Source organism: Eupeodes corollae, chromosome 1, assembly GCF_945859685.1.
Source record: "Eupeodes corollae chromosome 1, idEupCoro1.1, whole genome shotgun sequence".
In the NCBI taxonomy this organism is placed as follows: Eukaryota; Metazoa; Arthropoda; class Insecta; order Diptera; family Syrphidae; genus Eupeodes; species Eupeodes corollae.
In genome coordinates, this window is record NC_079147.1 from 239,544,936 (window position 1) to 239,568,409 (window position 23,474).

The window sequence follows — 23,474 nt, forward strand, 5'->3', positions numbered from 1 at the left end:
GCATACCTACCTATCAGAGGCTGTATAATACTCAACTCATATGTGTGTGCCAAAATTTATTCCCCGGGGCAGTTTTTGAAGTGAGACAATAAATAAAATAAGTACCAACATACCTTTCCTTCCTACCCACGACGACCCAGCCTCAGTAAAAAATAATAAAAAAAAATAGAAACACATCTCAGGCCCAGGCACGTCAGGCAATATTCTATATACTGATTGCAGGCAATTATTTTTTTGGCTCGTTTAAGGCATGCAAACATGGGGCCACGTAAGAAATGTTAAAATTTGATTTAGGGAATTATTTGCACGTATTTCGAGGTAAATATTGTTTTACATACCAGATATTGGGTTATTTAGAAGGTGTTTTATTTTGTTTTCTTATTTTCTTCTTTTATATTTTTGGGGGAAAAAGTCGACATGTCGTAGAAAGATTTCAATTTGAGGATTTTTTATTTGTGTGGTATGGTTTTTTTTACCCCTAAGGGTAAGGAAGAAAAAACAAAGGAAATTAAGTGGTTGAAAATGAAGACATGAACCAACACAAAGCTGTCTATTAAAGTGGTAAAAAGCTTCATTATTTTTCTCTTTGGGAGAGATTTCCAAATTGTACATATATATAAGTTTAATTAATAACTGTAAATATTGATATTTTTATCAATAAAAGTAAAAATTCTGAAAATGGCGCCCAACGCGAATCTTTTGGAAGGTTCGTCTTCTAGTTGGACAGTGCAAAATTAAAGTGGGGGAGCCAACTCCATTTATAAATATTTCCACACTCGGACATAAGTCTTTCTATGTTTATCTAATTTTAAAATTCTAAAAAATGGCGCCCAACGCAAAACTTTTTTAATGAACAACCCATAAAATAGCTTTTCTGCCTAAATGTTACGCTTTGGTCTTTGAAAGAATAGATGAACAAAATTTTAAACAAAGGTGTGTCTTTTAGTGCTTCAGTGTTTATCTTCATACAAAATTCTGAAAATGGCGCACAACGCAAAACTCTCTTAACGAACAATTCATAGCTATTCTCGGAAAAGATTTCGAAGTTGTACATGAATTAGTTTAATTGATAATTATGAACCTTTATGATTTTGTCAATAAACGTCAAAATTCTTTAACTGGCGCCCAACGCAAAACTCTTTAAGATAGAAGTGCGTTTTTTAGTTTGACATTGGTAAATGTTAGTGGGGTAGGCATCTCCATTTATAACTATTTCCACACTCAATAATAAGTCTTTCTATGTTAATCTTCATTCGAAATTCTAAAAATAGCGCCCAACGCAAAACTTCTTGAATGAACAACTCATAAAATAGCTATTCTGAATTTATTAACGTCACGACTCGGTCTTTGAAAGAATAGATGGAAAAGATTTTAAACGAAAGTGAGTCTTGTAGTGCTTCAGGGTTTATCTTTATTCAAAATTCTGAAAATGGCGCCCAAAGCAAAACTCTCTTAAGAAACAACCCATAAAGAATATATTCTGACTTCATGTTACGCTGCGGTCTTTGAAAGAATAGGTGGATAAAATTTTAAACGAAGGTGCGTCTTTTAGTGCTTCATTGTTTACCATCATTCGAAATTTAAAAATGGCGCCCAACGGAAAACTTCTTGAACTCTTGAACGAACAACCCATAAAAGAGCTATTCTGACATTATTAAACGTCACGCTGCATTCTTTGAAAGAATAGATGAAGAAGATTTTAAACGAAGGTGCATCTCTTCGTGCTTTAACGTTTATATTCATTCAAAATTCTTAAAATTTCGCCCAACGCAAAACTCTTTTAACGAAAAACCCAAAAAATAGCTATTCTGCCTACATGTTACGCTGTGGTCTTTGAAAGAATAGATGGACAAGACTTTAAACGAAGGTGCGTCTTTTAGTGCTTCAGTGTTTTTCTTCATTAAACATTCTAAAAATGGCGCCCAACGAAAAACTCTTTTAACGAACGACCCATGCAATTGCTATTCTGACTTAATGTTACGCTGCTTAATTTAAGCGCGTCTTTTAGTGTTGCGACAGTACATAGTTTTTCACTCTAGTTAGAAGGGAGGGGGGGGGGATCTCCATCCCCAAATATATCCAATCAGTATTTCTTTGTTTATCTTCTTTGCCAAACTTCATACCTCTTTAAAATTTGATCAAAGTCTGGAGTGGAAAGGCTTTGTTGTTTTTGGAAGAACTGATGTCATTTGTAAATTTAAATCATATCGTCATATTTTCGATCTCATGATGTTTTCTATATCAGACAATCAATTTCTGATGACACTTATTCATACTCTAATGAAGTAATGACTTCCCCTCTAGCTGTAACTAAATGCGGTCTTATATCTGATTAAAAAATAAATTAGGTGGCTTAACAGTCCTTTCAGAACAAGAACCTAGTGACTTACAACTCTCAAGCATTAACTACTGTCTGCTAGTAATGTTGTCAGGGATAGAGGCGACCTTCAGTTTTAAGGCGAATCCAAATTTTAAAAAGCACTTTTCATGGCAGGAATTACTATTGGAGGATTTGTGAATTCCTCTCAAGAGGCAGTATCTGTACGAGAAACATTTGGTAGCACAGGCAGGGTTTGAACCCAAGACCTCTGCTTTGACAGACCTACGCACTAACCATCACACTACGGGTGCTGCATTATATCTCATACCTATTTTATAACTCACTGTGTTTCACTAAAGCCTTATTTCACACTGTTACTTTTTGATATATACTTTAACAGACTTTACATGACATCTTTTGTTTATCACTGTAAATGTGTTACTGTAAAATTTTGACAAATTATAACTCGTCCATCTGAAACCTAATCCTTAATACTCCATTTAATATCAGGCTATATAACAGGTTTTGAGACTTTAGTAATTCGAATTCTATGTTTTTGACTACAGTCTGTAAATAATTGACTTTAGTCTGTAAAAAATGACAGTTGTTATTTAAGACACAGTAAACTTGTGATGTGTCCTATCTTAACCAGTTGTTTTGTGGCATCTGCTTAACATACTGCTATTTTAAACCATTTTCTATCTCATTCAGTAATATTTAGTTATGTTTGCAAGTGTTAACTAAACATTTGCATTTATTATATCAGACTGTAATTTTTTTAAAGTCATGCATCTTAGTCTGTAATTTACCAATTTTTTCTATATCAACTGTTACTGATTGTATTTCAGAGATCTCCACTACTTTGGACTGCATCTTATTCCCATATTTGGTCTATCTTAAGGTATTTACTCAGGAAAAGTAATATAAAAATATGATCTAAATTCAAAGGTAATTTTTGTTACTTTAAATTTTGTATGCCTTGGTACACATTTAAAAAAAAAGAAAAATGCTTTTACATGACTGAATAATAATATGAAACATTCATTCATTCAGAAAAAAACAAAACAAAAAAGAAAATCAAAAAGATACATTAACAAAAAAAAAAAAATAGAAAAAGATATACAATAAAAACCAATTATAAGAAGATAGATACTTCCGTAACGGTATTCATTTCCGTCAATCTCATTCTAATTCATGAAATCCAAACAAACAGACTCAAAAATTTGAATTTATATAAAGTTAATATGGGCGTAGATATGTTGTTGGCGGTATATGTACCTAGTAGTGATGGTGATGGTTATATGCGGTGCTTGTGCTGGGTTTTAACGTTTTTTTTTTTTGGTAAGGTGCGTGGTGCTGGCTTGAGATATAGAAACAAAACAAAAAATAACCTACCTGTTCTGTTTTTTGCAGCAAAGAGAAAAAGCCTTGAGAAGATAGATAATATTTAAGGTACAAAAAGACGTCGTCGTTCTAAAATATAATGGAGAAATGAGGTTGACACAATTTTCCAGGGCATGGAAATAGAAGTGAGATTAGAACCATTTTTTTTGTTGGAATTGAGTTTGTGTATATTTATAAATTCCCGCGCGTCATACATACAAAGGTTTTAAATAGGTTTGAATCTAAAGCAGATTTGCTATGTAGCTACCTTTACCATAGGTATATAAAATATTTAAGGCTGTTATAGACATTATTTTGTATTTAGGCACACATTAAAGGGTTTTATACTTAAATAGCTTTAACATTTAACCTAAAATCCCCCAAACACGCACACACACACACAATACAACACAACATATCGTCTAAAAGCTCTTACTTTGGATGATGGGAAAATTCGTGTGTTTCCCTGGGATTAGATATTTTATTAATTTTTATATATTTTTGTTTTACCTGTTTTTGTTATTTCTGTTTTAGAATTAAACAATAATAATATAAGTTAAGTTTATAAAATACTTTAATGCTATTAAGCTTATCTGATAATTATATTCTATATTATATAAAGTAGACGAAGGTAAATAATAATTAGATTATTACCGTTCATAGTCACGACTACATTTTCACCATGAAACTGATTATTTCACAATATTTCACTCGTATCTATCTAAATTCTATTTATATACCTTCTATAAGTATCTAGATACATTTATACATTAGTTGATATGAAGTAAACTAAGAAATGATTATCCTGTGGGTCTCTATGCTTCTCTTTCTAATAAATCATGCTTCATGGTTAAAAGGTAATATTTAATTTTTGTCACGTTTGTGGTTTGGACAATTCATTCTATTCACAATACGAGTACATAATAATAATAATAATAATTGTGTCTCAAAATTCTCCCAGGTTAAATACCTTGATTGATTGGAATTAGAAATTAAGGGTGTGCGGTGTGTGTAGTAGACGAGTTGCTTTCGAAATAAAAGATCATCTAGATTGTAATAGGACTGAGATGAGCTAACTCAAATCAAAAGGTGTGGATCTATAAATAAATCCCACGAAGACACTTTTAAATTTATTTAATTTATTGTTTGATTGATTTCTTAAAACTTTAGGAAGTCATGAAAAATTGGTGTCTTGAATCTGGTACTCAGAAAAGTTGTTCTAAATTCTGGTAAATTATCCGCCAATATTTCTTTATTCATTGAATTTTTACTGAATTTTCGATAGAATTGCTGAAAAACACCCTTTAACACCCTCTTCTATAACATCCTTCCTCCCCATTCAATATGAACTTGATTTAGTTGAAGAGGTTCTGCGAAACGTGACTAATTTCGATCAATACAAAGTTGAAGATACTTTGGCGTAATGAGAGATGAAATTCATTTGAAAAAAAAAAAAATAAATTAGATGACAGATGGTCTTGAAATACCTCTCCAGTATATCTGAAGGCAGTAACAAGACTCTTGATGACCTTTATTGGAGGATTTTTGTATGAACTAAGCTCAGGCTAGTTTTGCCTTTCCATAGTTCCCATAGGAATGTAGATACCAAGTCAATCTTCACCTAAGACTCTGTTAATTCTGCTTAGAGAGTTTAAAATACAAAATTTTAAGGAATTTTCTTCTTTTTTTTAGAGTGTCATGTTTATGCCTTTTTAATTAGGGTCTATATAAAATTTGTAATTTAATTTAATTTTCAAATTGTTCTGGTTAAATAACTATGTCAAGAAACCGCAGCAGTTCACAGTTAAATGAAATTAACGAGAACATAATAAACCCCCTCCTTTCTTTTTTTTTTGTTTAATGTTATGGTGTTAATCATACAAATGTGTACTAACCAAATTGTAATTTGGTTGATTTTTGCTTTGTGTTCTTTTTTGTGTAATGGAAGAAACACATGTCACAGTCAGATAAAACAAAATTTATTGAAATTCCTGTCAGACGTCGTCGTCATCGTCGTAGTTGACGCATCGGGTGTGATTTGATTTGGAGTACATTCAATTTTTTTTTTCTATCCATCTATTATTAACTTTGTCCAATGATATTCAAATCAAATAATAAATATTTTTGTATGTTTTTTTTTGTGTCTATGTAAAGTAATTATAGCTTGTCAACGAACTTTTTGCCAACAAAAAAATTGGTATGGACATTTTTTAAGTTATGTTCAATAATAAAAATGTAAATACTTTTCCAAACTTTAATTCAGAATAAATGTCATAAACACTGCCACTGTGTAATTTATTTAAATTATAGTCTTTTGGGGGGAAGAATGTATTGCAAAAAAATTAAATTAACATTATTCTTATGTATGGACTTTTTCTTTGGGATTAATAGAATATGGGAGGAAAAATCGAAGCACAGTTGTAATTAGAAGTGACATTTATGACCAAAAACCAGCAAAGAAAGCAAAAATGTTAAAAAGTTAGAATAAAAAAAAAAATGGCGGCCAACATGAGGTCCATGCAAATTTGTTATAATATAATCAATTTGTTTATTCATTTTAAAACTTTGCAAAAATACTCCTTGGATGATGTTGTCATTAATTTCTCATCCTGATGATATTTGTAAACTTATGGTTTCATCAGGATTCAATTAACAAAATTAATTCTTTTACACATAGTGTTGCATGCTGGTAACTCGTAAATAAATAATAATATTTTGCAAACATGCAACGTTGTCTAGTCGTTTTTGTTTTTCAGTTTTTTTGCTTACTAAACCATAAGATTCAAAAGAAAGGAACAAATTAACCTTACGAAACACTGAAAGCAGAATTCAAATATCCCCTAAACTCCATTTTAAAGTTTAAATACAGAATTACGAGTGGCGCCCAACATTGAACACAGTAAACCTTTGTCTAAGCGTATATTGAATTAAATTAAGAGAACGTTTAGAAACTTGAGAATAGCACCGTTCGTTTGTTGTGAGTTGAATTGAAATTACCACGCCTTAATTAATAGAAGACCATAACTTTTAAATGGCTCCCAACGTGGGGATTATTGATCTTAGAATCTAGAAAACTTTTGTCTGACATTATGGGTGGATCCAAGCTGAATAAACAAAATACTAATAATAATAACTTACATAATGTCTGACTGGTAAGACAGCCTCAAAGATATCAAAACAAATATGTATTTTTGTCTTATTATCTTAGCAGTCAATGGTGAGGATATGGAAGGACCACTTCTGCAGACTGTATAACGGCGATGACGAACAGGATTCCCCTGTCAGGTAGGATGATCCAATCATTATAGACGTCGAAAGCCAACATCCATGCCATTGAGAATTCATGCTGCTTCCTAAAGGTTGGAAACAACTTAACAGAACCTGTCGATGTCAAAAAAGTTTTAAGACGAGGTGGTGCTTAAAAGAATAGTGCAGAGCTCACACGTCAACTCTAGAGACACTATCTTTAAAAAGTCTGTATAATTACTAGCATATGCTAATGACATTGACATAATCGGAAGAACTCAGCGTGATGTCAATGGGGCTTTTGTGAGTATTGAGGCACAGGCTGCGAAAATTGGTTTAACGCTTAATGTGGCAAAACGGAGGACATGCTGTCGTAAAGAAAGGACCTACAACACCGACGACTTGGTCAAAACGTCATCGTCGACAGACGTAACTTTGAGGTATTCAAGGACTTCGTCTACCTAGGCTCCGCTATAAACGCAGAAAACAACACCAGCGCTGAGATCAAATGCAGAGAAACTCTTGCTAAACGCTGTTTCTTTGGGCTACGAAAGCAATTAAGTGACAAAGCCCTCTCTCGAAGGACCAAAGAGTCGCTTTATAAGACCCTTATCATTTCCGTCCAGCTATACGGTGCACAAGCATGGCTGAAAGCACCTTGGGTCGTTTCGAGATGTGATCTACGGTCCCGTATGTATCGAAGGGGAGTGGAGGAGAAGATGGAACGACGAGTTGTACGGGCTGTACAGCGACGTAGTCTTAGCCAGCAGGGTAAAAGTCCAACCACTAAGATGGCTGGGTCACTGGAGCGCATGGAAACCATTGCTTCGGCCCGGAAAGTTCGAATCTACACCCAAAGAGCAGCGCAGTGGAGGAAGACGAAGCAATGGTTCGTGTTTATAAACTAAGCTGTAGGGTGTTTGTCAAACATCGTTACATAATATGTGGTGTTAAGCATCCATGTTGTTTTCATATAGTATTTATATTTCGAAAAAAGGAAATAAGAAGCAAAGTAAAACGTTTGCATACAACTTTAAAAAAAAGTATATATTATGTTTTTACTAATATCACAACATTTGATTTTAAATGGTTAAGGCTAGTATAGTGTTTTAGATTGTATTAAACAAATATTTCAGAATGGCGCCCAACGTGAAACCTTTTGAACTCCTTATTGATAGAAATTATGAGTCGCATCCATGGAAAGATACATTTATTTCCCAACAAACCAGAACTAAAAATGACTGGACAACTATATTATTTCATCAAATCTTTGAAACAATTTGAATTTAACACTTCTTTTTTTTGTTTATTTAGATTTATTTATTGATTTGAATTAGATCTGGCACATAATGTGTTAATGATAACCAAAGCTACTTTAAGTTAATTGAACTTGTCTAACCTCTATTCCAAAGTTTATTTAAATGATAGAAGGGTGGACAATTTAATGATTTTCAAAGACCTCACGTTGGGCGCCATTTTTGTTTAAGTTTGGATTGTTCAATAGCCCCCTTTGTTATCACTTTTCACAAGTTTCAAATAATGGTTCATCAAAATCAATAAATGCAGACAACTTTTCACATTTATAAGCTTCATAGAAAGTCTTATAATCTATTTTGAGGAAGTTGTAATCTCTTAGACTAAAAAACAATATGTAGACTTTTTTAACCCCTTTTTTGCGATGATCTTTATCCATCATCATACACATGCTACAGTTGAGCATACAAAGTATGCATGTTAGTATTTTATTGTTTAAAATACTTAGCTGAATCAAATAACTATCACTATAACAATAAGTTCAGTTCTTTATCTATACCAGTGCCAGTACCTTTGATCTATCAAAATAGATTTAAGAATCTGAAAAGATAATTTTACTTTTTTTTTTGCTGTCGATGCGGTGGTGGTGTGGATAGCTTGGTATGTGCTGTGGTGGTGCCAAATACCTATACTTTCTGTTTCAGTATAAAGTAAAGAGCAAAAGAAGCCTTTTTTTATTACCATTGTTTTATAATCCACCACTTTACTTTAAGCCACATAAAGTCAACTTTATCGACATCTCTATGCTCGTAAAAAAAAAACTATTTCTTTTTTTGACTGTTGACTCCCGATTTGCAGATACTTTCGGATATAGAGAACCAGACAAGCGCCATACATGAGAGTTGGCCAAACATTCTTAAAATTGATGACACACCAGATAAGCGATAAAAGTTTTATTTTTCTTCGTTTTTGCAAAATATATGCTTTTGCAGAATTCATTCCTCTCTTCTTCCTTTCTCTGGCTCGCTGTAGATATGAGTATGACTGTGAGGCTTTCATTTTGAGTCTGTTGGTGGACTATGGTCGATATAAAGCAAGCAAAGTATGTAATGTAGCATGATTGTGCAAGCTACATGTATGGAATTTGTTCCCTGAAAGAAGAAATTTTTGTTTTTGTTTTTAAGTGGAGGATTTGTGAATTTATTATAAATTGCTCATCATCACCACATATTCATACGATGGAGTCAGCCAGGCCCAATTCCTGAATAATAAAAATAAAAAAAATAATAATAAAGATAATGGTAATATATGGTGACCCCCGCATCTTTGTATAATTTAATTTAATTAGTTCCCGTGACCAGAGAGTCAATTATTGTAGGAGGCCTTTGGTGTTAATTATTATTATTCGTTTTCTTGGAACTTTTAACGCCATATACTTTGCCATGCAAACGAACGCCCTCTCTGATGTCTGTCATCATTTTTCTTCTTATTTTTGTTTTTTCTTCGACATCGCCATCAGTCTTCTCTCGACTTAAAAGACCTTAAATATGAATTTTAACGATTTCAATTTTGAATTCAATTCATTTGATTAAGATGATGAGGGTCAGATTATTCTTTTTTTTTTCTTTACTTAGTTAATTTTAATTACAGTGAAATCTCTTTTTGGCGGGAGACTCATGTGACTATGTTTTTTCTTTTTTTATTTTCATGGTACTTAAATAATTATTTGAATGCATAAATGTGTGCATTCATTATGTTCAGAGAAAGTTAAAATGTTGGGCTTGAAGACCGCAATATTTTTACGGACTTCAGGAATTACTACAGACTTACTTGTAAATGGCGCCCAACGTGGGGTCTATTGAATTAAATCGCAGAACAACTTTTACAAAAATGAATGTCTTCTTATGAGTTAAGTCATTGAAATTCGGAAAATTACTTCATTAAATTAAATAGAACGTTTTTAAATGGCGCCCAACCTGAAGCTTGTAGAATGCCCGAAACGAAGTTCAAAATGGTGCCCAATGTGTTGTCTATTGAATCAAATCGCAAAACAACTTTTACAAAAATGTATGTCTTCTTATGAATTGAGTTAGTTGAATTCGGAAAATGATTTCATTAAATTGAATAAACCGTTTGAAATGGCGCCCAACGTGAAGCTTATAGAACTCCAGAAACGGCTTTCATAAGAATTACAAACATTCATGGAATAAAATCGACCCCTATAATATCGTATTGCAATGTTTGAACGGACTTTGGGAATTACTAGAGACTACTTTTAAATGGCGCCCAACGTGGGGTCTATATTAAATTAAATATAGCGTTTTGAATGGCGCCCAACGTGAAGCTTATAGAATTCCAGAAACAGCTTTCATAAGAGTGACAAACATTAATGGAATACAATCGATCCCTATAATGTTGTATTAAAATTAAATTGAAGTGTGAAAATTGGAAAACAATAAAAACAATTTATCATATGGATTTTCATTTTAATAACATGTGCAGTAATTTTAAGTGGCGCCCAATGTTGGTTTATTTGAATCATAAAAAGTTTCATCAACACCTATTTCATCTTTCATCAAATACTTGCAATAGTTTAAAAAAAACTTGTAAATGGCGCCCAACGTGGAGTAAAATAATTTTCAATGAAAAGTAGATAAGAAAAAAAAACTGATTGAGAAATGTTTTCAAAGGAACTAATAGCAACGATTTTCAACAAATCTGAACATAAATGTTAAAAGGTGTCTAACGTTCTATGATCTTGAAATAAAGAACCATTAACCCTTTTAAAAGTTAATCTTATTGATTTGTATGTTTAAAATTGAAACAAATTCGATACAAAGAGATTACACTGTAGTTTTTGAGAATTAATTCTTTTTCTTTGCTGAAAATTCCAACGATTTTTCTTCTTTTTTTTTGTTTGTTTGTTTGTATTTTTGTCCAACCACTTAATAAGAAATAAAGACCATGGATGATGCCATAGGTGTAGGTATTATATTATAGTGGGTGTATCACTCATCTTTGCATAAGTAACAAAACTTTCACTCTGTATACAAAAATTGATTGATTTCGCTTGATAAAACCAACACGATACTATCATATCTTCCGGATGAATTTCCTTCAAAATTAACGACAACCCATTATACCTACTTATTTCGTGTATGGTCCACATATTTTTGTTTTTTAAGTTTCGAACCAAAATGAAAATAAAATAAGTAAAAAACAGAAAAACCCTAAAGTGAAATTAACACATGAGAAGACACAGAAAAGGCTAACAGGTAACCAGTGTGTGACATCCGGTCAGTTTATACCTTGATGGTTTGCTCTTACCTCTGTGTGTGATGTTAAAAGTCCTTTTAAGCATGTATACATATATATATTTGAAGGTAGGTAATATAAAATACTATACGACTTTTCGCCGGACCCTCAATAAAAAGTACACCTTTGATAAATTACAAACAAGAGCATTCTGCACAAAAACTCGTTTAATTTTTTTTCCTTTTTGAGGTTCGTTTTATTTTAAGTCACACTTCAAGGACTTCCCGTGTGCGGTCACACAAAAGACAAAAGTGCTTCCTTGTAGATTATTTCATATAAAATACAAAAGTGCACTTTAAAATACTAAGAAAGAAGACAAAATTAAAGAAAAAAAAAACTAAAGACGAAGAAGAAGAAGAGCACTTCCTTATGTCAGAGAGAGGTTACCTTAATTTAGATTACAACTTGCAGCAGGAAAAGTAGGTATAGGTATAGATAGTTGGCATGGTGGGATTCGTTCACGAGTATTATATAGATACGTCCAGTGTCTTTGTCGTAGAGTCATATAAATTTTCTTAGTCATTGGGTCACTTATAATACCACACTACTTCTTTACTTAGTCATCGAACTGCCACAGAGACAGGGAACTACTTTAAACCGTTTTCTTTTATTTTCTTCCGTTGTCTTCGTCGTCATCACCCTCACCCTTGCATGCGGATCTTTGTGTTTTCAGTGCACAGAACGACTTTCCTTATGAGGGCATCCCATCTATGTACTATGCCATGACACCACCACTAGAACCAACACCAGCTCTATATGTAGGAGCACCACAACCTCTAGATTATAACTTCTATATATATGTAAGGTACTAGCAGTTTACTCCAGGCAGACCTAATTAACATCCGACATCCATTTTACAATTTTCTATACCTCGAGATGTAGGAGAACCCTGAGAGGGAAAACATCCAAAAAATGTTCCAATCCAAGAACAAGGGAAAAAAAGTTCAACATTATTATACGTTTTCATAATTGGGACATAATTATATGCTTCCCAGTTTCGAGAGGGGGAAATCTAATCAATTTTTTGGAACTTTTTCTTTAAAGGTTTTGTTTTGTATTTTACAATAATGAGGTCCAGGTAGATAATTTCGGATCTAAGGCCATTGACTGTGGTTCTTTTTTTTTTCTTCATATTTCTGTGGGAGATTCCTATACCTATGGTCTATCGTAGCTACCTATACATTAGGGAATTATAATAGGGACAGGTTGTTTGAGAAAGAAAAAAATTTGTTTTCTTATCCGTTGTTCCGACTTTTATGTTCCAGTAAAATGCCGTAAATGGATGTATACCAAAGTATAAGACGAGAGTATGTAGGTATTCAAATTAAGAAACTGGATTATATTTTGACAAAAAAGCATTTTGTTTTGTAATAGATATCTATATAAAAACACTTGATTTAGGTTACATTATAGGTTTTAGTCGGTCTTGCGGTAGGTATTGATATAATGTATGTTTTTTTTAAAGGATACCGCTTTTCGTTGGCTTTGACTATGTCTATAGAAGGCGCATGCCACTGTAATAATAAAGATGACCTTTTTATCAAAATTACGATGGCGGTGTTGCCTAAAGGCGTCATTTTACTCTGTAATGTTGATTATTATTTTTACTCATAGTCACATCAGGGGTGGGCTTAGAAGTTTTAGATGAATCATTCACAAAAAAAGGAACTATAGGTGTTGCTGGAAAAAAACATTCAAAAATATATTCCTATATTTTTGATTGTTTGAAATGAGCAGCTATCTTAATGTGGGGTTCAATGAGAAAAGTTGATGCATATCACTTTGATGAAAATGTGTCTAAGAACCTTCTTAAAAGCTGACGAACTGGTCAAAAATGTGTGAGAAAATTTGTTCATTTGGTCATTTCCTAATAATTTCTTGAGATTTTTTAGGAATTTATATTGTCAAATGTGAACTTTAAGGCAATGATTTGTGTACTTCTTCCAACACGAAAAAAGTTCTATTAAGCTGTAGGTTAGGTTAAAGTTGCTGCGGATACAGAATCCAAACACTTAGGCTAAAAGAAAAGTCTCATTTTGATACCACATGAATCTAGAGAATTACTTCGAACCATTTTGAGCTTTTTATAAAGGGAAGATGATGGGATTATCAAAAAGGTAGTCTCCCAGATGAAGTCTGCGTCTTAGTGAAAGAGCAGGGCAAGTGCAGAGAAGGTGAAAGATTGTTCCCTCTTCTGTCTGACTGGCAGAGAAGATGCGGATATCAGAAGTTGATATCACGTTTTTTCTTAGCCAGGAGAGAACCTCTTTGATCGCTAAAATGTCCACTTGGAAGACGCTACAATGATAAGGGAGGCGGAATGAGATGCTTAGATTTGTCATCCAGTAGTTATTTTGTCTTCCCATTCATCTCTGGATGAAATGGATAACTGGGAGGTTTTTTCCAAATAGGGGTTTTGGAATAGTGTAGTCTATTTACTTTTTATACAGAACCGAAGAGGTTCAAAATAATGGAGTGCCCCACTTTATTGTTGGTCCATTGAGATGAAGCGTTGAGTCTTATAGCTGTGCTCACTGGAGGAGAGTGTCTAACGCTGCTGAGGGTGCGGTTCTCATTGGCCCCGCTTATGCAGAGACATGCAGTGCTTTGGACACTGCTGAGTTTGTCGTAGTATATGACTTTCTCCAGTGCAGTCCACCATACTGCAATCCCGTATATAAGTGTTGGTCGGATGACTGATGTGTATAGCCAATAGGTTATGCGAGGTTGAAAACCCCATTTGCTTCCTATGACTTTCTTGCAAAGGAAAAGAGCTACTGTAGCTTTTTTAACTCTTTCCTAAACTTAATTTTTTTTCCAATATCAGACCAAGATATTTGGCTTCATTGGTAAAAATTAGTGGTACGCCTTTTATTGAAGGAGGTACAATTACTGGGATCTTGTATTTCCATGTAAAAAGGACGAGGTCAGTTTTTTGAGGATTAATACTAAGTCCGCAGAGATCAGCGCATCTAGTAAGCATATTGAGTGCATTTTGGAGGAGGTCTCTCAATGTATAAGGATGATCCCCTGTGACGGCGATATCAACATCATCGGCAAATGCAACCACTCTGTAGCCTTCCATCTCAAGGGATATAAGAAGTTCGTTAACCACTATGTTCCACAGTAAAGGAGACAGAACACCACCTTGCGGAGTGCCTCTACCGACAGACCTTTTCGTACAAAAATCCCCCACCTTATAGTTGATGATCCTGCTTTGTAGCATTAGATTAATCAACTCAGAGAATGATTATTTGCTGTTTAGGGTCGTCATAGCAGAAATGATAGCGGATGTGTCAACGTTGTTGAAAGCGCTCTCAATATCCAGGAAAGCCACTATAGTATATTCCTTTTGCTCTAGGGAGTATTGGATAGTTCTTACCAGAGTGTGCAAGGCTGTTTCTACCGATTTCTCTTTCCAGTAAGCATGCTGAGACATTTACAGTCTCTTATCAATGCTATTACGTACATGGATATTAATCAATCTTTCCATAGTTTTGAGAATGAATGATGATAGGCTATATGTCTTAGATCTTTAGGGTTGACATGCGAGCATTTGCCCGCCTTGGGAATGAAAACTACCTTTACTCTCCCTCGCTGAAATGAATAGACCAGATCTAGACAACTTTTGAATATCATCTCAATTATTGGCAAAGTTATATCAATGGTAAGTTGTAGCTCAGCTGGTATGATTTGATCTGGACCTGGAGATTTATAAGGTTCGAAACTATTCAGAGCCCATGTCAATTTTTCTTTTGCAACAAGAATTTGAGGTAAAGTTAAGTTAATACCCAACCCAGGACGGTTTGTTGTATTAACGGATTTCGAGCTATCTGGGAAGTGGGTGTCCCGTAGCAAGTTTTCCGTTTCTTCGCAAGACTTAGTCCATGTACCATCTGAGTCTTTAAGACTACTAGGCATGGTTGAATTTGTCGAGAAAATCTTCCTTATCCTTGATGCCTCCGAGGATTCTTCTATTGAGCTACAGAAAGATCTCTTTAAGGATCTTTTGGCTATTATCAATTCTTGTTTATACTTTTTGAGGGATTCCTTATAGGAGTTCCAATCTTTGGGGTGTCTAGTCTTTTTTGCACGATTGGAAAGCCTTCTACAACATTTCCTGAGTATTTCTGGTTCCGCAGCCCAATAATATGGTTTCTTCTTTCCCCGCACTGTAGTGAGGGGCAGGCAGTTTCCATTGCTTTATTGTGGGCTACTGTACGCTAATCGACTTATTGATCGAGTTCAAGAGCGCACAAGGGAGGATCAGAAAGTTCTGGTTTAATCAGACTTTTCAGAGTTATCCTTATATCCTTAAAATTAGGTAAATTTGCTTCAAATCAGTATATACTAAATCTTGAAGTTAGTTTTTAACGAACAATTGCAGACGTTTTTAAGTCGTATATAAGTTAAAAATTGATCGAACAACGATTTTTCTAATTAGAGGTTCTATTTTGAATAGACTATTATTTAGACAACTGTCACTTTTGAAACTGTCATCTTTGCCAAGTAAAAACTGCACTTATACTAGAAATTGAACGATATCCTTTCTAACACCTTTTTTGCGTTGTTAAAATTCCCTTCAAAAAAAGGTAAACATTTTCCAGTCATAGTTCGTAAGTCTAAAGCAATTTTGGTCTGTCGTAAAGTACCTTACAGTCGACAGTCGACAGTAGTCAAAATGGTCAAAAAATGTCAGTTTTTCGGAAAGTTCGTAATAGAGTGAATTAAAAAGCTGACAATATTGTTTCATAGTGTTGACGAAAAGCCAGTTTTTTGGAATTTTTGGAATTCCAATACTTGGCATCTATTAACCGATAGCTGATACATAGTTGATAATCGCAATAGGGGTGTTTGAGCCACATCCATGTTTCATTACAATTTGTTCTTCAATTCAATAACCTTTCAATGGATTTAATTTTCTAAAAGAACTCCCAACTAAATTTTACAGAAATTCATGTTCAAACTGATGGAAAACTTATTGTTTCTTGTAATTATTATTTTCTAAAAATCCCACACAAAGTTCCTAATTATTAAATTGTCAATTTTAATAGTTGAGAACTCATTTCCTGACCTTCACGACTCAATTTCATTGCATTTCAGTTACATTGTCCAAGTATTCAATTACCGGCTTTTTCTCCAACAAAATAATACTTTTCAACTAAATTAAATGTTGTTTCGCATCAGCAAGTCAAACAAAATATTCAAAGTTGTTAAACATTTTTTGTGTCTTCCAAGTTGAATAGTTAATAGATAATTAATTTTCTCAGAACTTTCAGTGAAATAATATTCATAAATAACACAAAGTATTTTTGATGATAATGATGAGAGATAAAACATAAAATTGATGCTTTGAAACCTATAAAACTTCATATTCACCTTTACCCCGTTCTCAATTTCCTTGAAAAAGAAAGAACATGTTTCATTATTAACTATTTATGTATGAATGTATATGTATTTCCATTAAGTGTTTCCCAAAATTTTCATCCCATTCACACAATGACTTTACGCTCCATAAAAATCACACTTAATTGGACGGGGCTCCCGAACTGTGACGATATGATATACAACATGGTCAACAATAAAAAAAAAAGAAAAAAACAAAATTGTACTTCAATTGATACACAAGTGTACAGAGAGTAATCCTAACTAACGAAACATCAACAACAACAACAAGAAAAAAGTACAAGAAAAATACCCACAACACTCAACAGAAAAGTTCACAGGAGGTAGTTACCTAAAATACAAAAATATCATACAACAACAACAATATTGACGACGACGATACAAAAAACAAAAAAAAAACAGAAAACACTTTCCCAAGGAAGTCATTGTTCCCCCTTTCATTTCATTTTCGCTGACTCCGTCTCTACTATGGGTAGGTATACCAATTTCTACCTTAACTGCCTTCTGCCAATATGCCGGTTAAAGAGCAGGGACCTAAGAGCACCCAGAAAACACAGAACCAGAACACACACAGTCAGTCAGAAGCAGAAGCACCAGCACCAGCAGGAGCAGCAACATCACCATCACCATCGACCATCCACCATTTGCCATTTGCCATCAGCCAACATCCAGCTAACAGGCTATAAGCTATATAACAACAACCCATCATCATGGTATGGCATTGGCATGGCATGGAATGGTATGGCTTGGCAGCATGGAAATCGAGCAGGTGCACACAAAAGTCGCGTCTGTTTTTGGGGCTGCTGTGACCCCCCTGTTTCCCTTTTGATTCTTGGTTGAGCGGTTATAGCTGCTTCTGTAGCCTCTGTTTTCTGTTCTCTGTTGGATTGTTGGTTGGATGGTAATACTTTGTATACATCATATGAATGGTGCGGACCCACCTGTATCCATCCAGACGACAGGCACATATGCATCCTTGTTTCGCTTTCGACACACAAAAAAAAAAAATAATAAAAATTGCTACACATACTCATACATACATTTACAGGAATTGATGTTCCGTTGCAACGGCAAACATGCATAAGGAGTTAAGTGAAGAATGGAGTTTTGTCGCAGGATAGCAAAGGAGTAATGAGTAATGATGCAAAGTATAGGGCTTAAGGAATACCCAGCACATAAAAAAAAAACACTACTGTGAAGAAAATTAACACTACATCATTTTTTTCCTTAGGTGCGGTAGAGGACCAACTTTTTTCACTAAGGAGATGTCAATAATGTAGTACCCGTGGCATGATGGTTAGTGCGTTGGACTGTCATGCCAGAGGTCTTGGGTTCGATCCCTGCCTGTGCCATCTTTAGTCTTTCCTCAGGTACTGCTTCTTGCGAGGAATTGACAAATTCTCCAAGAGTAACTTTTGTCATGAAAAAGTGCTTTCTCAAATTAGCCGTTCGGATTCGGCATATAAACTGTAGGCCCCCTCCATTCCTGACAACATTACTCGCACACAAGAATGGTTGAGAGTTGTAAGTCACTAGGTCCTAGTTCGAAACGGACTGTTGCGCCATCCAATTTATTTTTATAGATATCAATATTTTGTGAATAGAAGTCCCGATACTTATATGTTTGACTAATTTGTACTTAAATGTAAAAAGTGTCACAAAAGTTACAATAAATGTTGCCCATTATTTTGGATATTGAGAAAGAATGTAAGAGTTTCCAAAAGATTCCTTGAACTTCTTTCGTCGGTCATTTTAATATAGTTTTTCAGAAAAAAAGTGAGTTGTGTCACTGGCGTAACAACAAAGTTTCAGAAATATTTTACAAAAGTAAACAAAAATATTGCTAATTTTTTTGGATACTGCAAAAGAATGTATGTGTTTGAAAAGATTGAAGATTTTTAAATTCACTTTTATTAAAAATGTACAACGGGATGTTTGTGTCATAACTGTAACAAGATGTTGATTTTATATTTTAAACTTTTTTCTACAATTTTTAGTAAGTTTAAAACAAAACATTAAGTTAGGTCATTGACGTAACAATAAAATTTCCCAAAAAAGCACAAAAGTTACCCAAAAAGTTGCTTATTATTTTAGATACTGAGAACGATTACATTAGTCTGAAACTATTCCTTGAATTTAGTATTCACTTTAAATTAAAATGTACAGTTGAAGGTTTGTGTGAGAACCATAACAAGCTAAACAAGCTAAAATATTAAATATTATTTTGTCATTTTGCAGATAATTTGCTAAAAAAAGTGTCACTAACGTAACAAAAATGTCCTTATTGTTTGTGAATAGAATTCAGGATGCCTTATAAATAAAATGCTTGTGTAACAACCGTAACAGGTTGAGCGTTTTTATATGTGTACCCACCTTTTTTACCCACAAAGATTGTCATAAACGCGTTAAAAAAAAGAAGTTACTACAAGTCAAAATTCTTAATCGAATGTGCCACAACGGTGACAACATTTTAATGATTTAGAATTATTTTCGCGCAATTACATTTTTAGCTGGTTTTAAGTTTTTTCGGTTAATTTGTTTAACAAATAGAATACGTCACAAACGTAACAACTAAGTCAAGCAGTATTTTAAAAGAATCATTCTAAAATTCTTTCCCAGTCACAAATGGTATAAGTTAAGCATACTAAGTTTTGAATACGGCTATGAAAAAAGTAAAAATTGTCACTAACGTAACAGAAAAACTAGACTATTTTTTTTTTTGAAAAGAAGAAATTGAAACTCAATTGAAGTCAAAATTTAAAGTTGTATGTGTTTGTCACAATCGTAACATATTTTAGCCTTTGATATTGTGATTTTTTGTGTAGTTTGCCACTCATTGTACATTTTCGATACATTTTATCTGCGAGAATTACCTTTACCCCCAAATTCTTTGTCATTTAACAAACTTGCGTAACTTTAGTTAAGCTTCTCTAAATTAGAAACAATTCTTCCTTCGATTAGTTTCAAGAAAACTTTTCTAAATACTTTTACATGCAAAAAAAAGAATTAAATTAATTCTTTCTTGTCTGAAAAATACCAAGAAGCTTCTTTGTTACTTGAAAGTGTTTTGCACAGCAATGTCTGCCAGACGTCTATCACATTGTATATTCTATCATATACCTAAAGTATTGTATAGGTACCGTAAATATACCAACGGTATGTAATGTAGGGAGATCCTTTATCCGTCATATTGATTTTTTGATTTCTTTTTTTTTCTTCATTTTTTTTTGCTTGGGTGTCTTCATTTTTTCGTCATATTCAAAACTCAAGGGACCATTACAGTAACTTTATTGAATGTCAGATGATAAACGAGGAGAATGGCCTGTTTTTTGTGTGTTGTGGCGTTTCCTGCGTTAACCGATTTCTGTCGTCCTCGACATCATCGTAGTTGTTGTTGTTGTTGGTCGATTCAGACCGAAGACAATCGACCATCATACAACGTCTTCTTACAACCACCATAATGTTGATGGCGTCCAGATGAACAGATGAGGAATCAAAGCCAAAAAAAAAAATAAACTAACCAACAAAGTACAAGAAAAAAGAAGCAGAGCCCTCCGTCCTCCCCATCATCGTCAACATCATCATCAACATCAACATGATTCTCGCCCTCTCCCCCCGTCTTGATGTTTCGGACTGTTAGAGTTGCGAAGAGGTAATTGATTTCAGGTTATTTCGTCTACGTTTCGTTGGGCTCCAAAAGAGCGTTGGCTTATTAAATTAATCAAGTGGAATATTGGAAAAGTTGTTTTTTTTTTTTTGTTGTGCTTCCCTTTATTCCCAGCCTCTCCATCACATGGGTTTATTTATTTCTTTTCTTTTTTTTTACTTTCCTGTGCCTAACTTTTTGGAAGAACAGGTGATTTAGAAGGTAAAGTAAGATGATGATGAAGAAGAAAGAAGGCAAACAAAAAAAAAACGCTTTACTTGTATGACAAAGTCTTCAACGTCAAAATCTCCAAACGAAGCGTATAAGTACGTGAAGAAAAAAAAATATCAGACCGACAAAATAAAAAAAAAATTCCGAAAAAAAATCACAACCACTTCATGCAAAGTTGAGCGGAAACGTGAATGTCATTAAAAAACATAAAATTATACAATAAAAAAAAAAACAAAAATTCAGTCAGATCAAAAATTATGAATGGACCGCTGATCGACAATGAACAATCTATATACCTTGCCTCTATATACCTATACCCAGCTCTCTGCTGCTGCCTACGACTATACTATCTAGTATCTACAGGTCGTCGAATTAAAGACATATTGTATCTTTAAGTATATGTATCTTTATGTTTATTGGGATAAACAGCATTCGTACGCGTTGCATATATTAATAATTTTGTGTTTTCATTACAAAAATAAAAAAGAAACAATAAACTAGAAAAACACGTTCTTTTTTTTTGTGGCTGTTGTAAGATTTTAGTTTGGTTTGCTATGCGGTCCCACGGTTTTTTGTTTTTGAAAATGTCAGTGGGAACATTGGATTACAAAATCTCTATTTCGATACCAACTCGCGCATATGTTTTGTAGGTACGCGCGGCGGGGCAAGAAACTTAATAGACAGACACAAGGGTACCTACCTAACCTACACTCTGGTCAACTAGATGAATCAGCCTAATATTAACGGTAGAGTGATTTGGGGTAAGATTGTTCAAAAATTCAATTTCAGTTCCTACAATTTTTTAAAGTCAGGTTTTTGGGTTAAAAAGATATTTAACTAATCGTGATCAGTATGTACATATTGATTCAAATCTATAAAATCCTACGATTGTTTCATCAGGAGTTCCTCAGGGGAGCCATTTAGGTCCGATCTTATTCCTCTGTTTTAATAAATGACTTAACTAATGTACTTCAAAACTCAATGTGTCTCCTGTTTGCAGATGATTTGAAATGTTTTAGACGCATACAAAGCACAAGTTATTGTGATCTTTTGCATCATGAAATCAATAGACCTTCTCACTGGTGTAAGATAAATCAGTTAAATCTGAACATTCCTTAATATCAATCAATTTCTTTTACACTCCGTGAATTATCGATCGACGGTTGGAAAAGTTTCCACAAAAAAAGATCTAGGAGTTATTTTTGACCATAAATTGAACTTTCACAAAAATCTCAAGGTTTTAATTAACAAAGTGGATTCCATGATTGGTTTTAGAAACTCTGGTGACCTACGTAATCCGTATACGTGGAAGCGTCTTTTTATAAGTTATGAAGGGTAGGTTTTAAAATACTGCTGCATAATTAAGAATCCTTTTTATAACATCCCTGGGAAAACGAAACCTTTCCTAGGGAATCGAAGGAAGGGGTAATCGTCAAGCTACCAAAAAAAGGTGATCTTAAGAACTGCAATAACTGACATTGCATCATCATTCTGTCCGTATTTCCAAAGTTAATGGCAACCATCATTCTCCAGATGCTAAAATCTAAGATCGAGTCTACGCTCAAGTGGGATTTCGCAGTGGTCGATCATGTGTCGACCACATTAACACCTTGGCAATTATTCTTGAACAATCGTCGGAGTACCAATCACCGCCTTACCTCATGCTCGTCGGTTTTGAAAAGGCCTTCGATCGCGTTAGTCGTGATGTAATCTGGAGATCGCTTGTTGCTAGAGGCATTCCTGATAACATTGTTGCTACAATAAAAGAGTCTTACAACAACGCAAGGTGCTTCGTTTTGCACAATGGACAGTTTTCCGGCGCATTTGAAGTGAGACAGGGTGATGTATTGTCACCGATTCTGTTCTTGCTTGCTATTGATGATGTTATGACTGCTTTGGAGGGTGAACACGAGAGACTGCGTATCCAATGTCACCTGAAGGAAACATTAAGCCATTTGGACTATGCTGACGACATATGCTTAATGGCAAACAGACATGGAGACCTCAGCCAAATGTGCCACTCTCTTTAACAAAATGGGGAGGTGGCAGGCTTAAGGATTAATGCCAGTAAGACTTAGTTAATTTACGCCAATCGAAACCAACGACAACAGGTTATTGTGAGACAAGTGGCAGTAGAAGAGGTCACCCAGTTCAACTATCGGGGAAGCTATTTGGCACTCGATGGTAGAACGGACCTGGATGTCAATAATTGAATAAATAAAGCCCGTAGTGCATTTGGAATGCTTTCTAAAATGATGGACTCTAGGAAAACAGCGCTCTGTAGCAAGTTAAAGTTGTTTGAGTCCAATGTAAAATCCGTGCTGCTATATGCCTGCGAAACGTGGAAGTGCTCTGCTGACATCTCGAGAAGGTTGCAAGCTTTTGCCAACAGCTGTCTACGTTATATCCTGAACATCCGGTGGTCACAAACCATATCTAGCGTTGAACTGTGGCTCAGGACTGGGCAAACAAAAGTGGATGTTGATATTGCGCAGAGAAAGTGTTGCTGGATTGGCCATATATTGAGGAAGCCGGACGACAACATAGCAAAGCTGTGCTTTCGATGGAATCCTCAAGGTAGAAAGTGGCCTGGAAGGGCAAGAGAAACATGGAGATCATCTGTCATGAAGGAAGCTCGGTTCCAAAACTTAAAGACGTGGTCCCAGCTAAGGT

The 23,474-nt window shown here is 34.3% G+C and overlaps 1 protein-coding gene across 2 annotated transcripts in view; it reads right to left on the bottom strand.

Annotated features, from left to right (window-relative positions):
• Positions 1 to 23,474, bottom strand: part of LOC129940248 (nephrin) — a 46,533-nt gene that overhangs the window by 12,836 nt on the left and 10,223 nt on the right. The window lies entirely within an intron of this gene.